A 24,161-nucleotide genomic window follows, 5' to 3' on the forward strand; every position below is an offset into this window, starting at 1 on the left:
TACTCACAATTTGATGTAGACTAGGTTTATGGGTATGCGTTGGTGCTACCCCTTTTCTATTTCTTGTATGTAGGACCGACCATACGTCTAAGTGATTACACTATTCGGAGGGTCGTTATGCTGCCAAAAAAAATTTATCTTCGATGTACTGTAGACCTTTTTAGAGGTCAATTTTCTCAAAAACATGTACTAGTATCTTATCATTAATGAAATGAAAATGTATTTTTATTTTATTGGATGTTGTTATCTGCTATGTTTTCTTTTTTCATTATTATTTGGCATAATAAAGTTTCAATTATAAGTACAAACAAATCACAGTAACAACTAGAAAGAAAGGAGTCCTATTACAATAATGTCTGAACCATAACTCATATCAAAAACTAATCGTCATTCCACCTTGTGGCAGAAAATGCCGCCCCGAAGATACAACAGGCGCAAGAACAATACATTGGTGCCACCACCGCCGCCACCTCCCCCATAAATGGACACTGCAGTGATCGTTGTTGTGGTTGCTGTTGTAGCTCAAATTAGCAGTAGAAGCAACGGAGGTGGGAATGAACAAACAATTCCAATTGAAGTGAAAACCAAGGGCACCCGAGGGAATGCACTTATAAAGACTTTGCAAACTGCAAGCCCAAGCCCTTCAACGGAACTGGTGGCGTCATTGATCTGACGCGGTGGTTTGAAAAGACAGAATCAGTATTTGAAATTTGTGACTGTCCAGAGGAGAGCAAAGTCAAGTGTGCAGCCTGCACTCAATCTGATAGGGCTCTTTCATGGTGGAATGGCCACATCAAAGCCCTAACACTCCCAGTGGCGAACTCGTTGAGTTGGGATGATCTCAAAGTCATGATGCTCGAAGAGTACTGCTCAAGGGGCGAGGTACAGAAAGGAGCTTTGGGACCTCACAATGAACGGCTCTGACATCGAATCCTACACCGCCAGATTCAACGATCTGGCAATCCTATGCCCTGGAATGATCACTTTGGAGAGCAAGAAAGTAGAATGTTTCATTTAGGGACTATCTACCTAGATTCAAGGGAATGTAATTGCTGCAAACCCAACAGCTTTCGACAGCGCCAAGCGCCTTGCTCAAAAGCTCATTGACCATGGGGTACATAAGGGCATAATGACTCCTGTCACCGAACAGAAAAAGGGAAATGATAACAAGAGAAAGTTTGGAAACAAGAAGAAGGGACAACCAACCCAGGAACCCGCAAAGAAACAACAGACGGTGGCGGTTCATGCCGCTACCACCCCTGCTGCACCAGCACCTGCAAAGTCGTATGCGGGTACTCTCCCAAAGTGTGATAAATGTAACTTTCACCACAATGGTGCCTGCCGGGAGATGCAATGTACCAACTACAACCAGAAAGGACACACTGCCCGGTACTACAGAGCACCCGCACAACAGGCCACCCAACCCACTAATGTTGGGGTGAGCCAAGTGTGTTATGGTTGTGTAGAAACAGGCCACTACAAGAGAAACTGTCCAAAGGCAAACAACAGGAACACTGGGGGACGAGAAGAGTCCTAGCAATAGGACATAAGGAGGCAATGAAGGATCCTGCAGTGGTCACTGGTATGTTCCTCCTCAATAACATTTATGCATGCATACTATTTGATAGTGGGGCGGAGAGAAGCTTTGTGAGTCATAAGTTTAAATATCTACTCGAAAAAAACCCTCAAACACTAAACGAAACATTTACCATGGAAATGGCTAATGTAAAAAACTAAAACAACAAACGATGTATTCATAGGGTGCACACTAACTTTGAATAACCACTCCTTCCAAATCGACTTAATGCTGGCTACCATAAGGAGTTTTGATGTGATCATCGGCATGGACTGGCTAAGTCCTCACCATGCCGACATTATGTGTTACGAGAAGTCCGTTCGCCTTCACTTACCAAGCAACGAAACCTTGGTCATATATAGGGACAAACCCAGTACAAACCTTCGCCTCATATCATGTATCAAGGCACAGAAGTGTTTACACAAGAAGAACCATGCCTTCTTAGCCCACGTGGTCGACAAAAAGAAAGGAGAAAGGAACATTAAAGACATCCTGGAGGTGTGCAACTTTCCCGATGTGTTTCCCGAAGACCTCCCAGGAATACCCCCCGAACGACAGCTCGAATTTAGAATCGACTTGATACCCGGAGCCACACCAATCGCCAAGTCGCCATACATATTAGCTCCTGCTGAGATGCAAGAACTTTCCAATCAATTGAGTGAATTACTGGACAAAGGATTCATAAGGCCAAGCTTCTCACCCTGGGGAGCTCCGGTCTTATTCGTAAAGAAGAAGGATGGGTTGTTTCGCATGTGCATCGATTACCGAGAACTAAACAAGCTCACCGTCAAAAACCGATAGCCTCTTCCCCGGATCGACGACCTATTTGACCAATTGTAAGGGTCAAGTTACTTTTCAAAGATAGACTTAAGATCCGGGTACCACCAACTACGGGTCCGAGAAGAAGATATCCCCAAGACCGCATTCCGAACTCGCTATGGTCATTATGAATTCGTAGTAATGCCCTTCGGTCTAACAAACGCGCCTGCTGCATTCATGGATCTAATGAATCGGGTGTGTCGAACCTACCTTGACAAATTTGTGATAGTATTCATTGATGATATACTAGTCTATTCATGAAGTAAAGAAGAACACAGTCAGCACCTGAGGCAAGTTTTGGAAACCTTAAGGACAGAGAAGCTGTATGCGAAATTCTCCAAATGCGAGTTCTGGATCCGTAGGGTGGATTTTCTAGGTCACGTGGTCAGTGAAGAAGGGAAACATGTGGACCCTTCTAAAATCAAAGCAATCGAAGGTTGGGCAACCCCAAGAACCCCAAAGGAGATCAGGTAATTCTTAGGCCTCGCTGGTTACTACAGGGGGTTCATACAGAATTTCTCCAAAATCGCTAAACCACTCACCGCCCTAACTCAGAAGGGTGTAACCTTCATCTGGGAGAGGAAACAAGAGGCTACCTTCCAAACCTTGAAACAAGCCCTATGCAGCGCCCCGGTCTTGTCTCTCCCAGAAGGGACAGAAGACTTCATGGTCTATTGTGACGCATCCAATCAAGGATTAGGCTGGGAGCAGTCGTGTTTGCACTAAAAATCTGGAGGCACTACCTCTACGATACAAAGTGCACTATCTTCACGGATCACAAAAGCCTCTAGCACATTCTAAACCAGAAAGAACTCAACATGAGGCAACGGCGATGGGTAGAGCTACTAAACGACTATGAGTGCGAGATCCGATACCATTTGGGCAAAGCCAACGTGGTAGCGGATGCCCTGAGCCGGAAAGAACACCCGGGTCGCCGAGTAAAGTCACTAACAATGACCATTCATTCCCACTTGTCTTCGCAAATCAAAGAGGCTCAGTTGGAAGCCTTGAAACCAGAAAATATCATAAACAAAGCCTTGCAAGGGATAGACAAGAACCTTACAATCAAAGACGACGTAGCCTACTACCTCATGGATCGAATCTGGATATCGAAGTTTGGTGGGTTCAGAGATGTGGTCATGAATGAAGCCCACAAGACAAAGTACTCCGTCCATCCAGGTTCGGACAAAATGTACCTGGATCTCAAGAAACATTATTGGTGGCCGAACATGAAAGCCGAAATCGCTACCTACGTGGGCAAGTGTCTGACTTGCGCCAAAGTTAAGGTAGAGTACTAGAAGCCCTCGGGTCTACTACAACAACCAGACATACCCGAGTGGAAGTGGGAACAGATAACTATGGATTTCATAACCAAGTTGCCCAAGACGGCAGATGGACTAGACACCATCTAGGTGATTGTCGACAGGTTAACCAAATCCGCCCACTTCCTGATGATAAAGGAGACGTACAATATGGAAAAGCTAAGCATGACCTATATAAAGGAGATCGTAAGATTACATGGTGTGCAAATATCTATTATCTCCGACAGGGATTGTATATTTACCTCACGGTTTTGGAAGTCACTTCAGAAGTCCTTGGGAACCAAGCTCGATATGACTACAGCTTACCATCCTCAAACAGACGGGCAAAGTGAGAGGACCATCCAGAAATTATAGGATATGCTAAGAGCCTGTGTGATAGACTTTAGCAAGGCGTGGGATACCCACTTGCCACTGATTGAGTTCTCATACAACAACAACTATCATAGTAGCATCAAGGTCGCTCCATTTGAGGCTCTATATGGACGTAAATGTGGATCACCTCTGTGTTGGGCTGAGGTGGGAGACACACAACTCGCAAAAGGGCAAGTACCCAACAGCACTCTCACCGGTCCCGAGATCATCAGAGAGACAACCGAGAAGATCGTTCAAATTTGGGAACGACTAAAAGCCTCCACGGACCGACAAAAGAGCTACGCGGATAAACGACGGAAGCCCTTGGAATTTCAACTCGGTGATCGTGTACTACTAAAGGTCTCTCCTTGGAAAGGGATGATACGCTTTGGAAAGCGGGGAAAAATGAATCCAAGGTACATCGGACCGTTCGAGATCCTTGCCAGGATTGGTCTGGTGGCTTATAAGCTCCAGCTACCGCCTGAGCTTAACAATGTACACCCTGTCTTCCATGTGTCCAATATGAAGAAATGCCTATCCGACGAAAATCTCGTCGTCCCACTTGACAAGATCAAAATAAACGAAAATCTGCACTTCGTCGAGGAGCCTGTTGAAGTAATGGATAGAGAAGTCAAGCGAACAAAGCAAAGTCGCATTCCCATTGTGAAGATCTGATGGAAGGCTAAGCGAGGACCTGAGTTCACTTGGGAGAACGAATATCAAATGAAGTAGAAGTATCCACATCTTTTCCCTAGTTCATGAGTGCCAACTCTAAGTTAATTTCAGGACGAAATTCTCTTTAACGGGGGGATGATGTGACAGCTAGCAAATTTGGGTCGAGTAAAGCCTAAGTTGTAACCATGTACAAATAAATTCACTATGTAGGTTTGATGCAATGATATTTATTTAAAGCTAAGAGGGCACATTTGCATGATCCAAGATAACATATACTTGAAAATCCATGTTGAAATAGACCTTGAAAAGCCAAATCAAGTCAAACAAGAATCCAATGGTGTTAACATAACAACATGTATTTATGCCATGGTCTTAACTTCTTAAATTCTAAGGCCACCATCCTTGTGATTCCTATTACTCAAAACCGAAATCACCAAGCTAGGATACCTTAGGACCGAAATCTCCTACCTAGGATATCCTAGAACCGAAAACACAAAGATTCAAGCCCACTAAGGTCGAAAACTCATGACTAGAAGTCCATTAAGGCTGAAATTAAAATAGTTGGGTAGTTAGGATCGAAATCACCATGGAAATGGGATGATTTCATTCATGAAAAGAAGTTCCAGTGAGATTCAAATGTGTAGGTGTTGACCTAAGTGATAAGATAACTCAGCTTTACCCCCTTTTATCCAACATGACCCTTTATCTTTCAAATAACCATGCAAAACAAGTATTTACCTTTCAAACAACCATGCATCCATTCCTCCCATAAGACTACGGCCAGAAGGCCATAATTTACTGACCATTATTTTCTTTCACTACCTCCACTTTCATTCATCTTCATATTTCCAAAATTTTCTCTCAAGAACAAGAGCCAAAATTCTCCAAGATCCTCATCATTCAAGGTGGTCCCTAGAGTTTTGGTAAGTAATTTCGACAACCCCTGGTGTTTATACACATTATTACGATAATTTCATCCCATTTACACACAATAACATCCTTAGGGTAATATAAGCTCCAAGGAGTTCTTCAAGCACATACTAGTATTTTAGGCTCGAACTCTTCTTCACAACACTTAAATCTACACACAAGAACCACTCAAGGTGAGCTTCAAACCCCGATTTTTGAGTTTTTCATGCTTTTAGGGGGGAATACAAGTCAAAATATGTTTGTCTTTTGGATATTTGCATGCTCTATTCTCATTGTTTGAATATGGAATAATCTTTGCATAAAATGTAGTTATTACTTTCTTATTACATAAAAATCGAGATCTATGTGTTTGATAAGCAAAGATGACCAAAAACATAACTCATTTTGTGGTAACAAATATCAACAAGAAAAATATGGGTTGTACAAATTACAAGTTTATGGTAATTTTTACTAAATACAGTTTTTCTTGTAAAAATTGTTACATTTTAGTCATTTCGTTTTTGGTGGGTTAAAACCCAAGAATATTATGTTTTTAATAACATATATTAACACTAGACAAGTATTCAATTTGATATTTATATAACGTCTATATAAATAGTTTACACTAAAGACATACAAGGCAAACTATAATTGGTATAGTTTGGGAGTCACAAAACCATGCTTTTATAACATGTCAATAGTATATTTATTTCATTATACAAGGAAAAAGGGAGTCGTAGTTCACATAAATCTATAAATGCTCTTGTGAGACATACTCTTCACCGTACCTACCTAGCGTACACTTTAAGTCCTGTATTATAACCAGAGTCTCCTGGAGGGGGAGCGAGGTAGTTGTGTATAGATTTGTACAGGATTGACAACCCCACACCTAGGCTGTTCGCTACAGTTAGACCGGCAAGTCTAGGGTGACAAATATCTACCGATTCCGACGCCTGAAGAATTTCGTACAGGCATAACAGCCATATTAAAGATGGTTATAATAACTCACATAGGGATTAATAATACTATCTTGGTTTACGGGAAGGTTATACTTCATTGGTTTTATAAAAATATAAGACTACATACTACCTTTTAGTACATTGTTGCTTACATTTCTGGTCTTTGGATTTAAGACTATAGTTCACATATAAGAAAACATTGGATTTTCTGGATACATACTTACATTATCATTTTGCAAGTAAAAGATACAAAAGACCTACATATATATTTAGTCTTGGATATAAGACTAACAGTCCATTTTATAGAAAATAACGGATTTTCTGGAAGTATACAAAAACTATTTTAAACAAAGAAGTTACAAACCCTTTTCATACAAAATGTTTATGAACTCACCAACATTATTGTTGATGCTTTTCAAAATCACTTGTATTCTCAGGGAACCAATAAACAAGTATCCAAATCTTTGAGAACAGGAGTTGCTGCATTCTAGAATTCTACTTTCAGTCATTCGTTGTGTAATTTTTGAACAAACACGGTATGTAAACTATGAAAACTTGTATTCTCAATGTATGATGTTTAGGTTGCTATGTTTCATTTATATTCAACTGTTATGATACTATTCAATGATGTCATCCGTCCCCAGACGTTTCCGCCGTCCTGGTTCGGGGATGTGACAATATATATATATATATATATATATATATATATATATATATATATATATATATATATATATATATATATATATATATATATATATATATTGTTTACAAATTTAATTGCTATAATAAACTATGTAAGTATAGTTTATGAGACTTTATCACCTTTGTAACATGTTGAGCAAGGTGCATAATTATATAAAAATACATATATAATTATTTCATTCCTTATTACTTTTATCATGGTAAAATGATAACGTTTCACACAAAGGTTTTTCATGTCAAACGAAGCATTTTTATAAACTATAATAAGTATAGTTATGGGGAATTTTCACTAGTTTACCCTCTCGCGACAAAGAAATGATTATTTAAAGGTATAATTATTTTACACTATGTAACCACTAAGGAAGGGTAATACCTTCATTACAAGAAAAAGGGTTTTCATTACACTAGACGTAAACCGATTGATACAATTTTGTGAGACATTTGGCTTTACCATACCTACCAGAGTACACACTAAGTCATGCATTATAACTAGAGTCTCGTGTAGGGAAAGCGTGACACTTGTGTATAGATCTATACAGGATTGACAACCCCGCACCTAAGTTGTTAGCTACAGTTAGACCGGCAAGTCTAGGGTGACAAATGTCTAAAAGTTCTGACGCCTGAAGAACGTCGTAGCAGGCCAACTAGTCGTTAGCATGGTCATGATAACTCACATGGGGTATTAACAATACATTTGGTTTAAGGGGTTAATATACATTCAAATAGTTTCATATAAAGATTAAACTTCATAATACTATTTTCCAGTACAACACTACTTACATTTTTAGTCTTTGGATTTAAGACTTACAGCTCATTTTTAAAGAAAATATTGGATTTTCTGAAAGTACACACTATCATTTTACACAGAAAAGTTACCAATCCTACTCATACAAAACGCTTATGAACTCACCAACTTAATTGTTGACACTTTTCAAAATCACTTGTATTCTCAGGAAATCAGTAGACATGTAACCGAAATGGTTTTTTTGAGGATGGGACGTCGCAGCGTCACGTCATTTATTTTTGTCATATGTATATGGTATCAAGTAAACAATGTTTTGGATACAATGTAAACTTAATATTTATCAATATGATGGTTGTAATGCTTTGATCACTACTATTCATTTGTTATGATATTGTACATGAAGTCATCCACCCGCAGACGTTTCCGTCGTTCTAGTTTGGGGGTGTGACATACGCTAGTACTATTTCTACATCGTTGGTACATTAATACCATTTCCAAAGTCGTGACATCCTACCATTGCCTACATTTTTCATTATACTATGGCATCTTATCTTCCATCATACTATGGCAGCTTTCATTACCCTTCGTTACCCAATGCATTATTTTTATAAAATATATATACGGTATAAATCATATAAACTTATCTTTATAACATTTCATAGAACACATATCATCTTTGAACATAAGCACATATAGCATTCAATTATCTAAATACTTCATATTTATGTGTAAGATGAAAGTAACTATGCACTCACCGGACTTAGGTGGGTAATTGAAGAATTCGGCAGTGCTCCACCAAACTCCATGACTTTTCTTTTGAAGTGACTAGATACGAATGTCACTATGTCTTAGTCTTCTATTATTGGCGACTAATGATAGTCTATATTCCTCACTAATCCCAATGTCTACATTAAGATCTATCAAGTAAGTAACAACCAAGTACTATCATATTGAAGGTAGGGTCCATTTGGTATAAAGAGTATATTGTGTGGAAATACCACTTTAAACACCTCACTAAATCCAGCCTAGACATCATCCCCATAAGTAGATCAACCAGTATAATGACTTGGAATCATTGATAAATCTTAATTATAGGTTCATAATATTGACTATGACTAGTTAAAAGTTACACTTGAATAAAATAGGTGTAGCTTAACTTAAAGAGTATTCTGATGAAAACCAGGGATTATGTGGGCAGAACTATGATCCGGGAGCTTCTATTTGCTGTCTATCTGACACTGCATGGCTTCGCTAAAGGGGTCAGGAACTCGAGAGTATTGGGACTAAGGGGTGGAAAGAGCTCCAAAGGATTCGGGTGGAGTTGGGATGATAAAATGGCTGGAACTTGAGGGTTTATATAGGTTGTAAAGTGTTACACGCCATGCATCTTTTTATACAAGGGTGATGTGGCAACTTCTGAGTGGTGACACATGTCGAGCATCTAGTGGAGTGTTTGTGCGCGCCGCGCATGCTATCTGTGCGCGCGGACGCAAATGAGGAACTTCTGTTTCTTTAAAAAATAATATTTTCTTAATACAAGCTCCATTTTCGATGGGTTTTATATCCACACGTAGCTATCGATGAGATCTACAGCTTTCATTTAGACTTCGTCGGCCAATTTTGACTTTATTTTTATATTTTTTATAGGCTTAGACTGTTAAAGTCCATTAAAAATTCATAACTCGCTCAAATGATATTTGTTCTCGAATGTCTCTATATTGACGGATAGGTAATGACGAGATCTTTAATTCTCGTTTAGATTGTTTTTCCTAACAATCGACCGGTCTTGATTTCGGTTTCTAAGTCGTATATTGATACGCTGGAATATTAGAAAAATCATAACTTCCTCTCACGAAGTCAGATTTAGGCGTTCTTTATATGCAAGGAATCCTTTTCACGTATACTATAACTTTGGTTAAGATTATTTATCCTAAATAATCATCTATCAAAAAGTCAATTTTAATGCTTATAATATTTGATTCGACTAGCCCGAATTTGTGTGTGTTACAGTTTTTATTAGCATCTGAATTTTTCGTGGCTTGCCTTGTTGCATGGGTTAGCCTTGATCATTAAGTTGTACTTTTTCATTGTGTCTATTGTGGGTTTTGATGTAGTGTTACTCGGTTTTATTAGATGGTAGAATTTATATTCTATGTAGTGGAAGGGCTATATTGTAATTATGTAGTTATTCAGTTAGTTCATTAGATGGTTACAAGCTCCTCAAGTTGATGAAGTATAAGAGATTTTGTATTCTTCTTTTCCAGTTAATGAAATCTTCTTCATTTTCAATTTGTAATATGTTATCAGAGAACAAGATGCTCCGCTTCTTTGATTCAATTTTTGATTGAATCATCTTGTACTCTATTCTTCGATCGTCCATTACAGGTCATGCTTTTCTTTTGTATGAACTCACAAATTGTTCTTGTGAGCTCGTTTCATTTCTTTTCATATCTGCAAATTGTTCTTGTAGATTTCTGATCAATTTCTTCATGATGACAAACAATTTGTCATCATCTTCTACAATAATTTCTCCGATTTATGAATGGATGTAACCATACTACATTCATCATTCAGATAACCCTGGATTTGTTCTAGTTTCTCAACCATTAACTGGTGAGAACTATCCTTCATTGAGTCGATCGATGTTAATTTCTATTTCAGTCAAAAATAAAGCTAGACTTGTTGACGAAACTATTCCTGAACCGAGACAGTTAATCACAGTTCATGGATGCGCAATAACAAACTGGTTATTTCATGGATTCTAAACTCTGTTTCAAAGGATGAAATATCAACCATTATCATGTTCATCAATTCAACAAAGGAAATTTAGCAAGATCTTCAAGATCATTATCAACAAAGCAATGGACCTTGAATCTTTCAGATTCATATGGAAATTGTAAATCTAAATCAGAATTAGGATTTTTTTTGGCGTTTATATCACCAAATTCAAGTCTCTTTCAGAAGAACTTGAGAACTTTCATCCATGATGCTCACGTGGCAAATGCGAATGTCATGTACTTGAGAAAATTGAGAAATACTTTCAGTCTGAGCAGATCATGAATTTTATAATGGGACTAAATGAATCATTCTCACACACTCGGGGTCAATTTTTACTGATGGATCCAATGCCTTTTATTAATCGTGTGTTCTCTCTTATTGCTCAGGAAGAAAAGCAGAACACTATTTCAGTTTATCAACACTCTTCATCTGTTGCCTTTGTTGCTAAGTCTAATTAAAATAATATATTAGTTAATAACAACTTCAATCAGAACAAGAAGTTTAACAACTCACAAAGAGATCAACCTTTCAGCACCAATTGCAAATTTCAGGGGCATACTGTGGAACAATGTTACAAATTGCATGGATATCCACCCGAATACAAATCAAAGGCCAAGTTTAATCAAATAAATGTAGTAACAAAGGAAAACATCAATATTGATGGAAATTCTTGTGTGAGTGATGAATTGAGCAACATGTTCTGAGGTCATGTCTACCTTTTTCCAATCACATGATCTTAGTGAATCCAAATGAGAACACTTCAACAGGTAAGTGTTACCGTTTGACTATAAGTAATGGTTTAAAGTCATGCATGTGGATTCTTGATTCTGGTGCTTATTAACATGTTTGGCATGATATTAACCTTTTTATCTAAAAAAGAAAGGTTTATCATCACATTGTTACTCTTCCAAACAAGCTTAATCTTCCGGTTAATCTAATTGTAGATATCAAGATTGACTATCTCTTTACTTTGAGAAATGTTCTTTATGTGCCTAAATTTGATATTAGTCAGTGCATTAACCAAAATTCAATAGTTCATGGTGATGGGTTTTCTACGCATCAAATATACTCTAAACTAGGTAGCGGAAAAATCAAAACTACGATATACCTAAGTGTACATGCAACCTATGGATCTATGATTTCATTCTAATTACATCTACCTAGAAAACAAAATACAAAGAAGAAAAACATACCTCTTATGTATCCCTTGATCTCCATGCTTGAGATCTTGATCCTCCATGAAGTTGCTTGGAAGAGAGGACCCAAACCAGAATACCTCTAATCGTATCACACCCAATGACACCAAAGAGTGGAATAAAAATAACTAGGAGAAGGGTGAATTTCACAAACCCTAAGAGAGTTAGAAATCATCCCTAAGAGAAGGAGGAAGAAGGGTTGGTGAAACTTTAAGCCAAGGTGCATGGAAGAATGAAATCCCTAAGGCCCTATTTATAGCCTTGGATGCCTTCCTAGGTTTTGTAGTCCTTCCCATGTGGGATGGGAACCTAACCACGAAATTCACTCATTTTCCCATGTGGGATGGAGTTATTTCCATACAACCCTAATTCCAAAAGGGTTCTGGAACATTCTTGATTAACCAACTATCGATTAATGAATATTCAACCCTTTAATTAATTAAACTGTTAATTAATTCCCAAAATATATTTCCAATTAGTTTCTAATTAATTATTAACCATAATAATTAATAAAAAAATTTCTCCTTTATTTATTCTACTCAGTTTGGGTCTTGAGTGCAACCCAAAAGGACCTTGCTATTATCATAAATATTACCAATAGTTAATGACCTTGGACACTATTTCCAAAACATGGTTCAATTCACATGTCATCATGCTTATATTCAGGATAGCATTCACAATAGGATGATTATAAAAGATGAAAACATTTAGGATCCTTATGTGATGAGCAGTAAGCAAGAAGAGGTTGGTAAAGTTGTTGGTACAAGGATTAACGTTGTTTCTGTTGATTTGTGGCATAAGAGATTAGGACACTCTTCAAACAATGTTCTTATTCCCATCAAGAATCTTTTAGGTTTTTCTAAAACTTAGAATAAATGTAATGATCATTGTTCTGTATTTCCTTTAGCCAAATAAAAAAAATTATCATTTGAAAGTGTTAACAACATTTGTGATGAAAAATTTGATTTGGTCCATTTGATTGGGGTCCATATCAGCATTCTACTCATAATGTTTACAAATGCTTTGCAACTATTGTGCATGATAAAAGCATATATACATGGATTTACTTATTGAAGCATAAATATGATATTATAGGAATAATACCAAATTTTTATTCCTATGTCAAAACTCAATTCAATAAAAGCATTAAGTCATTCAGGACTGATAATGTAAAGAAACTGGAATTCAAAGATTTTTTTGCAGAAAAAAAGTATAATTAATCAAAAGGCATGTGTAGCTAAACCACAACAAAATTCATTGGTTGAAAGAAAACGTCAACATCTTATGAATGTGGCCAGATCATTGTTATTTCAATCAAACATTCCAATCCATTTCTAGGGAGATTGTGTTCTTACAACTGCTTATTTGATTAACAGAATTCCATCATAGATTCTTTCATATCAGACTCCATTTCAAAGCTTGTATGGTATTGTTCCTACTTATAATCATTTAAGAAATTTTGGGTGTTTAGCATATGCTTCTACTTTAGCTGCAAATAGGTTAAAATTTCATCCCCGAGCCAAAGCATGTTTGTTCTTAGGATACCCTCCTAACATGAAAGCATACAAGTTGTATGATCTTGAAATAAAACAAAAAAAATTTCAGATATGTTTTTCAGGAAGCCATATATCCTTTTCAAAATAATTTTGTTGTTGATCCTTTTGGTCACATTATTCTACCAGTTTCATTGCCTGATCATGATATTTCTGTAAATACCCCTACACCAGTTTTATCCCAAAAATCCATCAATTCCACAAAATGAGGTTTCAGTGAATATACCAATCCCACAAAATCCACTCCCTATGAATCCACAAGTTGTTTCAAGACCTGTTAGATCACATAACCCTCCTCCTTATCTCAAGGATTATCATTGCAATTTTGTTTCAAAGAATGAAACACAATACTTTTTGCATTATTATTTGTCCTATGACAATTTGTCACATGCACATAGAGTATTTGTAATGAATGTGCCAGCTAACTTTGAAAATAAATTTTACAAAGATGCTTCCAAGTATAAGGAATGGTGTGATTCCATGAAATCTAAACTTGATGTTATGAAAGAAAATAATACTTAGACTATAGTACCTTTACCTCCAAACAAGAACATTATTGGTTGCAAATGGGTATACAAGATCAAGTATGGTTGTAATGGTCAAACTGAAAGGCACAAGGCCAGACTTGTAGTTAAAGATTCAATCAAAAACAAGGAATTGATTACTTTGAGATTTATTCTCCAGTTGCCAAACTTGTCACAATCAAAGTTTTATTCGCAATTTCAGCAATTAAACAATGGGACATGGTACAACTTGATGAAAATAATGCCTTTTTGAATAGGGATTTACGAGAAGAAGTATTCATGGTTATTCCACAAGGTCTTGAAATTCAGGGGAAACCTCAAGTTTCAAAACTTGTATGTAAACTAAATAAGTAAATATATGGTCTTAAGCAGGCTTCTAGATAGTGGTTTGATAAGTTTTCAAAATTCTTAAAAGCATTGGAATTCATTCAGTCAAAGTCTGATTATTCATTTTTTTCATAAAGAGCAGTGGTGAAAATATGTTGCTTTACTTGTTTATGTTGATGGTATCATCATCATTAGACCATACAAGAAAAGGATTGAGTTATTGAAGCAATAATTAAGTCATCAGTTCAAATTGAAATATTTAGGCTCATTGGGATATTTTTTGGGCTTGAAATAGCTAAATCACAGAAGGGTATTTTTGTCTCTCGGAGAAATTACAATTTACAACTGATTGAAGATGCAGGTTTTCTGGATACAAAACCCAAAAGTACCCCTTTGGATCCTAAACTAGACTTAATTAAGAAGATGGGATAATTATTTGATGATCCATCCTAGAAGACTTGTTGGCAGATTCTTATATCTGAACATAACCAGACCTGATATATCGTTTGTAGTTTAAAGATTGTCCCAGTTCATGTGTAAGCCTTGTACAAGTCATTATGAAGCAGCATGTCATATTTTGAAATATTTGAAGGGTTCACCAGGTCAATGTTTATTCTTTCATAAAGACTCTTAATTACAATTAAAAGGCTTTTGTGATTCTGACTGGGCAACCTGTAAAGATACTAGAAGATTTGTTACAGGTTGTTGTGTATTCCTAGGATCTTCTTTAGTTTCATGGAAAACTAAAAAACAACCTATAATTTCAAGGTCATCTTCTGAAGCTGAGTACATGGCAATGGCCACCACCATAGCTAAACTTGTTTGGTTAAGACAGTTACTCAAAGATTTCAATATTCCATTAAACTATTCTACATTGCTATTTTGTGACAGTGATGCGGCAATTCAAATTGATAACAATCCAACCTTTCATGAGAGAACTAAACATATGAAGGTGGATTGTCACTTTATGAGAGAAAAAGTAGAAGACAAGACAATCAAACTTCTTCCAATTCAATTTGATATGCAACTAGCAAACATGTTTACAAAACCGTTACCAAGTTCTAAGCTTCAACCTTTCATGGGCAAGTTGAGGCTAAAGAACATCTATTCTCCATATCCAACTTGAAGGGGGAATATTAGAGGGTAGAATTTATATTTTATATAGTGGAAGGGTTGTATTGTAATTATCTAGTTATTCAGCTAGTTCGTTAGATGGTTAGACAGTCCTCGAGCTGATGAACTATAATAACTTTTGTATTCTTCTTTTCCACTTAATGAAATCTTCTTCATTTTCAATACGTAATAGGTGTAGTTATATTTGAGTTTCATATAGGTCTCTAGCTAATTGGAAGTTTGTTTGTATGTGGGAGATTCTAATCCCATGTATGTTTATAGTTTTCTTGTTAGGTTCCTAGGTGGTGTGTATTGGATTGGGACTTTTATACTTGTTACTACTAGTTTAGGCTTCTTGATCATTCTTCATCGTATGTGGGTGTATGTTTGTGTAATATTTGGTGTTATGTTCTATTTAGCCTAGTGTTATTTCTTCATGCTTATTTATTTACTATAAGGGATTTAAAATGGCATCTCGGTTGGTGTATTAATTACTACTCGTATATATGCACGTATGATTAACACAATCGCATATAACAGTTCTAGAAATCGAATCACCCACCAAAATCCATCACTAAAACTGAAACCCCACCAAAGCTCCCCCCTGAAAACAAATCCAATCTATTTTCTGGTTTTGATAATTTCAACCAAATATTGAAAAATATACACTTCTGTAATTAAATTAATTGACAGGTTAAAAAGAATAAATCATGAAATTACCTAACATGGGGGTGTTTAAACCATCTTTATCTTTGAGTTAAGAGCTACAAAGATGATGGTGGTTTGTGATTTTCTAGAAGTCGTTAGCCTTCCATCAACGTTGAATTCAAATTGGTCCTACCTTATCGCTCTTTCTCTTTTCGTGTTTTGCTTCCCCTTACTCAAATCCATATATGCGATTTGATTTCGAATACATGAATGAAAATCGAGGGAGGAGTAGAACCATGGTAAAGAACATGTTTTTTGTGAGGTGCATATTTGTGATGTTGAGGAGATTTATATTCGGTGATTCTTAATCACCCATTAGATTTGGGTGTGACTGAAGCTTGAACTGACAAAAGGTTGAATTGGAATAATTGCCAGAGCAAGGGGCGTTGAGGGGGGGAAAAGTGGGCAGCTGCATAGGGCCCAATTTTTTTAGGGCCCAATTTATTATTATTATTATTATTATTATTATTATTATTATTATATATGTGTGTGTGTGTGTCTATATATATATATATATATATATATATATATATATATATATATATATATATATATATATATATATATATATATATATATCTTATAATAGAGATAAGGGTCCTTTTTTCTGACTTGTCCTAGGTATTTAAGGATATTTAAATCATCAGGACCGGCCCTGGGTCGGAGATGGTGGCAGAAGCTGGTAGACTTTGTCATGTGAGAGAGAGATGGAAGAAAATTCAGAGAGAGACAAGCAAAAAAGAAAAAAAGACCCTTCATAGAGTGTGGGGCAGTGGGTCATAATTCCTTTTTTCTATTTAGTAATAATAACAAAAACAATAAATTAATTAGATAATAAATGTTAGTCTTTTTAGGTGAAACATGCAAGTTTAATGCCAACCAGGATTATATTAATATTTAAGAGTATTAGGCTGAAGGGAGTGATATCACTTCTAGCACATTTCCATGTCAGTTTTTTTATAGACACATATGTTTTCTTATTATCACCTAAGCTTAGCATTTCACATTGAAAAAGGTATGCAGTGATATTGTGTGATTTTAAATAGGTTTTATTTTGAAAAAGAAAATAAAAGGCAACAGCCAATAGTTTTTGTGGTCAAAAGTTGAGCAGTCAATCAAAGCAAAGCCTCATATCTCTTTTTTCTCACTAAGGGTGAACGACCCATCTTTGGCGACTCCTCTAGCGAAGGTGTAACATCCCAAAAATACTAATAAATGACTTTTCTTTTTCAAACCATCAAATCCATACAATGTGTGTTCCAAAATCAACCATAGCAAAATGTAACACAATCATTTGAGTAAAACAATATTCATCAATGCAGAAAATCATAGGGGGGATGTTGTGCAGTCAATCCAGGCCCTTCCCTTTGCAACTAGAATTACCTAAAAATGTCAAACCACAAAGCTTAGTGAGTTTCCCAAAATACCACATAACCATATATAACAACGGGCCGCCCTCATATCAGACCCCGCCCATCATACAGAACGAGCACAACCCATTATACAAAACGGCCCCAACCCAACATACAAAATGGGCCCATCCCAACATACAAAACGGGCCCAGCCCAACATACCAATGCAAGAGTCACAAAAACAGCTAGCTTCCTATCCAGTATAGTGAGAATACTCACCTCAGTCTACAAACAAAACAATGCTCGTCAGACAGCTCTAAGGCCTCAAATCTCTCACATGGTGGCTACGGTTTCAAGGAGTTAGAGCCTTTAAATAGGGCTCATAACCCCGAAATTAGGGTTTTGGTGTTGCACACCTACGCTCAGCGTAGGTTATTAAATCCCCACATGTGATCAATCACTTACGCCCGGACCATCCTACGCTCAGCATAGGACACCAAAATGCAAAAATGACAAATTTAGACTTTAAAGAATTATACCTGAAGATACGGGTGTTATAGAAGGTGAGGGGGTGGTGTAGTGAGTCCATAGCGAGCTGGAGGCGAGCTTGGCTAGCGAGCCACTCCCTCCATCCTTATAGTTTTTCTAGATTTGACACAGAATTTTGACTAGGCAATTTGTAATATTGTGTCATTTATATGTGTCAGACATGTATTTGTAAAACACAAACACGACACAAATAGTAAAACATGTTTTGGATATCAAGCAAGACACGTAATTAATCCATGTTACATGTGACACGGCACGACACATTTTTAACCGTGTTACAGAAAAACACATATTTATACGAATTTATACACACGTTGTCTAGTATCACTTTTAAGCTACAAAAAAACATGCATTTAATTCGTGTTTATATGTATCGTGCGCAACGTGTCTATATGTATATATACAAGTCACGTATCACACAAATTTAATTAATGTCTTATACTAAACCTGTCTAGTACCAATTTTTTTCATTTTTATTAAAAACATTTTCATAAACCACAAGATAATCAATCATTGTTTTCAAATCAAATCCATAGAGTCAGAGTATTAACTAATCTCTCAAGTATAAATCAGCAGGAGGATGTGTATGATCACACCTTCGTCATCCCTTAATCACCATTGGTACCTGAAAAACAATTACAAACAACTTGGTAAGCACGAAGCTTAGTGAGTTCCCATAAAATATCCAATACAATAATACATATATAATGCATGCACCTCGGACCCACAGCATAAGACTGGATTTCCCTCGAGCCCACGGCATGAGACTGGATTGCCCTTCCTTGGCCCACAGCCCATGACTGGCTTGCTCCCGAGCCCACAGCATAAGACTGGAATGTCATTCTCGGCCCTCAACTTATGATTGTTAATCTCCCGATCCTACAACATAATATTGGAATGCCCGTCCCAACCCTAAGCTTATGACTAGCTTGCTCCTGGGTTGTTGTCGTACAACACAAAGCAATACCGCCTCAACCTAACCACACTATGTCGACATATGAAAACAGATAAACAATAACAACCAATATAAGGAATCATGCATATCTACCAATCTAACAAACCACTATAGCTTAGCAACATCCTATACACAAGGATACATAACACAATCTAGTGGGCCGGCATTGGTGCCTTCGACCCCCGAGCACAGTGAGAAAAACTCACCTCAATCCTAAAGACAAGATAAAACATCCACTCGAGTCGACGATATCAAGCCTCCTCTTGCTAAACATATCCACAATAAAATCCTAATTAACAATCAAGGAAATGACTGCCCCACGAAAGGTCTATGCTCACGATTAAACCTCCTTTGGGAAAAAGACCATTTTGCCCTTCCAATACTAAGGCCAAAAGTCAATCCAGCCAAAAAGTCAATGGTCAACCCTCAGTTGATTTACACCATGCATAGATCTACGCCATGTGTACCTAGATTACGCCCTGCGTAGTGCCCATGATCCCAAAACTTCTATTAAGCTCTTAATACAGGAAGCCAAACTCTCAAACTCCCATATATGATCTAAATGAATTTCTTAATGGATAAAGTCTCTATCTTTACCCATTTGCATGGTCACAAAGAGCACAATACCAAAATCTAGGTCCATAAAGTTATCTATTGCTCAATAACTCATGCATAGATGGATGAGAGTACCCAAGCTCTCATTCTTATGACTCAATATCCTTAAAAGATTAGAAGGAGGCACTCAAATGGTCTAGAGTAACCCATACCTTCTAGAGATAGGTGATAAAGTGCAAAGTTTGGATCTATAAAGCTTGGAGTTCCCACTTTCTTCTCCAATTGACTCCTTCTTCAAGAATTCACACAAAAACCACATTAATGCTTCCATATCTCACCATTGATGGCTAGGGTTTCAAAAGAACTGTATGCGATGATGGAGGTTTGCAATGGGAAGGGTTCCAAGAAGTTATAGCCCTTAAATAGGGCCCAAACCTTAAGATTAGGGTTTTGGTCAGAAGCAGTTGCGCCATATGTAGCTTAATTTATGTCATGCGTAGCTCATTAAAAACACGTTCCTCATTCAGCATCTATGCCCTGCGTAGGGCAAAACCCCCCAACTTCCAATTCAACTTCAAACATCCATAACTTATTTGTTTCAACTTCGTTTTCGGCATTCTTTATATGCACGAAAAGGTATTAAAGAGCCCTACAATCTTATCTAGTTACTTTTGACTAAAAATATATCGAACTAAAATCCTTAATTCTTGCAAGGATCCCGAGATACCATTTTTCCCATTTTATCCCTTGTTTCAAGGCATAAATCGAGGGCTTTAATCACTTAATCCAGCATTACCAACACCTGAAAAGGGCCTAAACCATATTCCTTTGAAGCCCAACACCATCACTTGATCAAATTCTGGCCTGACGTCTCGAAATTAGAACATCAGCACCAGAGCTAGGACCAGAACCTCGTCCTCGAGTACTCACCACCATATTAAAATACAAACATATAAACAATTAAAATACACTGGAGGGAATTCTCACACTGCAAGTTCCTTAGATTCTCTGTGATTTTCCTTGATTCAAGTACGGATCCTCTGCTTCCAATAGTACGGGCTCAATACTACCTTCCACACCTATACGTACTTTCCTCAAGAACCATCCTAAATCTTCCAAGTCACTCAACCATGACAACTTACATAAGTCCTATGCTAAAAACATACATATCTCACTAAAGTACTCCCTAGGCACTCCTAGGAATCCTCACCTCACTGGCCTCTACAATGTTAGGAGCTTCTATCAACATTGGTGGTTGCCTTATGCATGCAAAATATACACAATACGGGATCAAGTAGACTTTCGAATAAATGACTCTACATTAAGCCCACAACCAGACAAGGAATAGGAAATAAGGCTAAATCAGTCATTCTAGGGCTATATGATCCTAATCGTAGATAATTTTTAAACATACACTTAGCAAATAACTTCACCATATATATTCCAATTAATACATAACATCCAATTCCTCCTAGGCTACAAGGCATCACAAATGAGGCATTTCTATCATGTAATTCCTAAAATTATCATTAGCCCTATCCTGGCATGCAATTCACATAAACACATAATACTCATGTATGGGTATTTTGAGAATCACTTACTTGAGCTCGGCTAATTGCACCCATCGCACCCCTTTCTTTGTGAAAAAAAATTAGAAAATTTATTTTCTTTCAAAAAGATTACAAATTCCTCAGTTTTAGTTTAGACACACCCAAGAATGTGCCCGAATCCCTCAAACCAAGGCTCTGATACCAACTTGTAACATCCCAAAAATAATAATAATAATTTTTCATTTTTCAAACCATCAAATCCACACAATGTATGTTCCAAAATCAACCATAGCAAAATTCATCACAATCATCAAAGTAAAATAATAGTCATTAATGCGGAAAATCGTAGGAGGATGGTGTGCAGCCAAGTCGGGCCTTCCCTTTGCAACTAGAAGTACCTGAAAATGTTAAACCAAAAAACTGTAACCATAAATCTTAGTGAGTTTCCCAAAATACCACATAACCATACATAACAATGGACCCCACCCATCATACAAACGGGCCTCGCCCAGCTTAAAAACAGGTCCAACCTATCATACAAAATGAGACCAACCCAACATACTAATGCAAGAGTCACAAATACAGCTAGCATCCTACCCAATATAGTAAGAAGACTCGCCTCAATCTGCATACAAAACAATTTCACATCCGAGTTGATGATACTGGAACTCCTCACACTAAACATATCCAAAATAAAACCCTAATTAACAATTAAGGTAATAACCACCACTCAAAGAGTCTTGACTCATAGCTAATCCTCCTTGGGGAAAAAGACCATTTTTCCATTTCAAAACTAAACCCAACATAGTTGACCAAAAGTAAAAACTGGTCAAAAGTCAACCTCCTGATGCTACGACCAGCATAACACACTGCTCTACACTCATCATAGAGCTTCAGGGGGAAAACGAGGGAAAAACATGTTACACTAAGCGTAGAGAAGGCTACGCTCAGCATAGCTTCGCTGATTCACCAACTTCCTATTAAGCATTTAATACATAAGGACCAACCATCCATATCTCATATATGAACCCAAAGAATGTCTTAATGGGTAAAGTCTCCGACTTTACCCATTTGCATGGCTAAAAAGATCATAAGACCAAACCCTAGTCCTTAATACCAACTTTTGCTCAAGAATTCATGCATGGATAAATAAGAGTGATCAAGTTCTCATTTTATGACTCAACCCCAAAGACATCTGGAAATGACATTCCAATGGTCTAGAGTAGCTCATACTCTTAAAGACCAAGATTATGGGACAAAAAGCATATAAATCCACAACCAAACTAGATCTAGCATGAAAGAACACCAATATGGGAACTTTATACCTTCTAAAGGTGGATTATATGGTGCAAAGTATGGATCCACAAAGCTTGAAACTTCTAAATGTTTCTCCAATGAACTTCCCCTTCAAAGATGCACATAAGAACACTCTAAGGCCTCAAATCTCTCACATGGTGGCTAGGGTTTCAAGGAGTTAGAGCCTTTAAATAGGGCTCACAACCCCGAAATTAGGGTTTTGGTGTTGCGCACCTATGCTCAGCGTAGGTCATTAAATCCCCGCATGTGATTAATCACTTACGCCCGGGGCTATCCTACGCTCGGACACCAAAATGCAAAAATGAAAAATTTAGACTTTAAAGAATTATACCTAAAGATACGGGTGTTACAGAAGGTGAGGGGGTGGTGTAGCGAGTCCATAGCGAGCTTGATGCGAGCTTGGCTAGCGAGCCACTCCCTCCATCCTTATAGTTTTTCTATGTCTGACAGAGAATTTTGACTTGGCAATTTGTAATATTGTGTCATTTATATGTGTCCGACATGTATTTGTAAAACACAAACACGACACAAATAGTAAAACATGTTTTGGATATCAAGCACGACACGTAATTAATCCATGTTACATGTGACACGGCACGAAACATTTTTAACCGTGTTACACAAAAACACAGATTTATACGAATTTATACATACGTTGTCTAGTACCATTTTTAAGCTACAAAAAAAACATGCATTTAATTCGTGTTTATATGTATCGTGTGCCACGTGTCTATATGTATATATACGAGTCACGTATCACACAAATTTAATTTATGTCTTATACGTGTTTAGAATTTGTGGTTTTCACCGTCAGACACCAAATAAGAATTTAGAATTTATGTCAACACGAAACACAAAGTTTAAAACTCATATAAAAAATACTCGTATCGTGTATCAAATTATCGGATCAACAATAATGAAACATATAAATTTAAAGTTGACCAGAAACGGTATGAATGAAAAAGGGAGAATTTTGTATATGCCCTTCCTAAACAGCTAAATATCGTATTTTCCCGGCCTAAATTCCAAATATCGTATATGCCCTTCCTAATATTTTTTAATATCATATATACCCAAATCTATTTTTTTAATAATTTTTACTGATTTATAATTCTCTTTAATTATATTAAATCATTATAATTGAAAATATATATGAAATGGAAAATAATGCCCTTGTAATTTCAATACCAAGAATTGGTGTGCCCTATCTCACCTTAATTCCTATAAAATCCATGTTAGTAGTTCCGACCGAAGCTTTCTTCCCCATCAAAAAAACTCGATCGATCCTGCTGCTCCCTCTAACTTCCGATTGCTATTTCCCCGGTGTCATACACACGCACAAAATCTTGATCGAGCCTGCTGCTCCGTCATACTTCCGATCGCTTCTTCTCGGGTGTCACGTACACGCACAAAATCTCGATCGACTGCTCCCTGATAGCTTTCTTCTCATCGTCTGTTTTTAGGTTATAAGTGAAATCTCCTACTCTCGATCGACTGCTCCCTGATAGCTTTCTTCTCATCGTCTTTTTTTAGGTTATAAGTGAAATCTCCTACTATGATTCAGGTACATGTTTCTAATGTAGCTTTACACTCTCGAATAAAGATATTATTATTATTTTTTGA

Source organism: Lactuca virosa, chromosome 7, assembly GCF_052849685.1.
Source record: "Lactuca virosa cultivar CGN04683 chromosome 7, Lactuca_virosa_CGN04683_v6, whole genome shotgun sequence".
Lineage (NCBI taxonomy): Eukaryota > Viridiplantae > Streptophyta > Magnoliopsida > Asterales > Asteraceae > Lactuca > Lactuca virosa.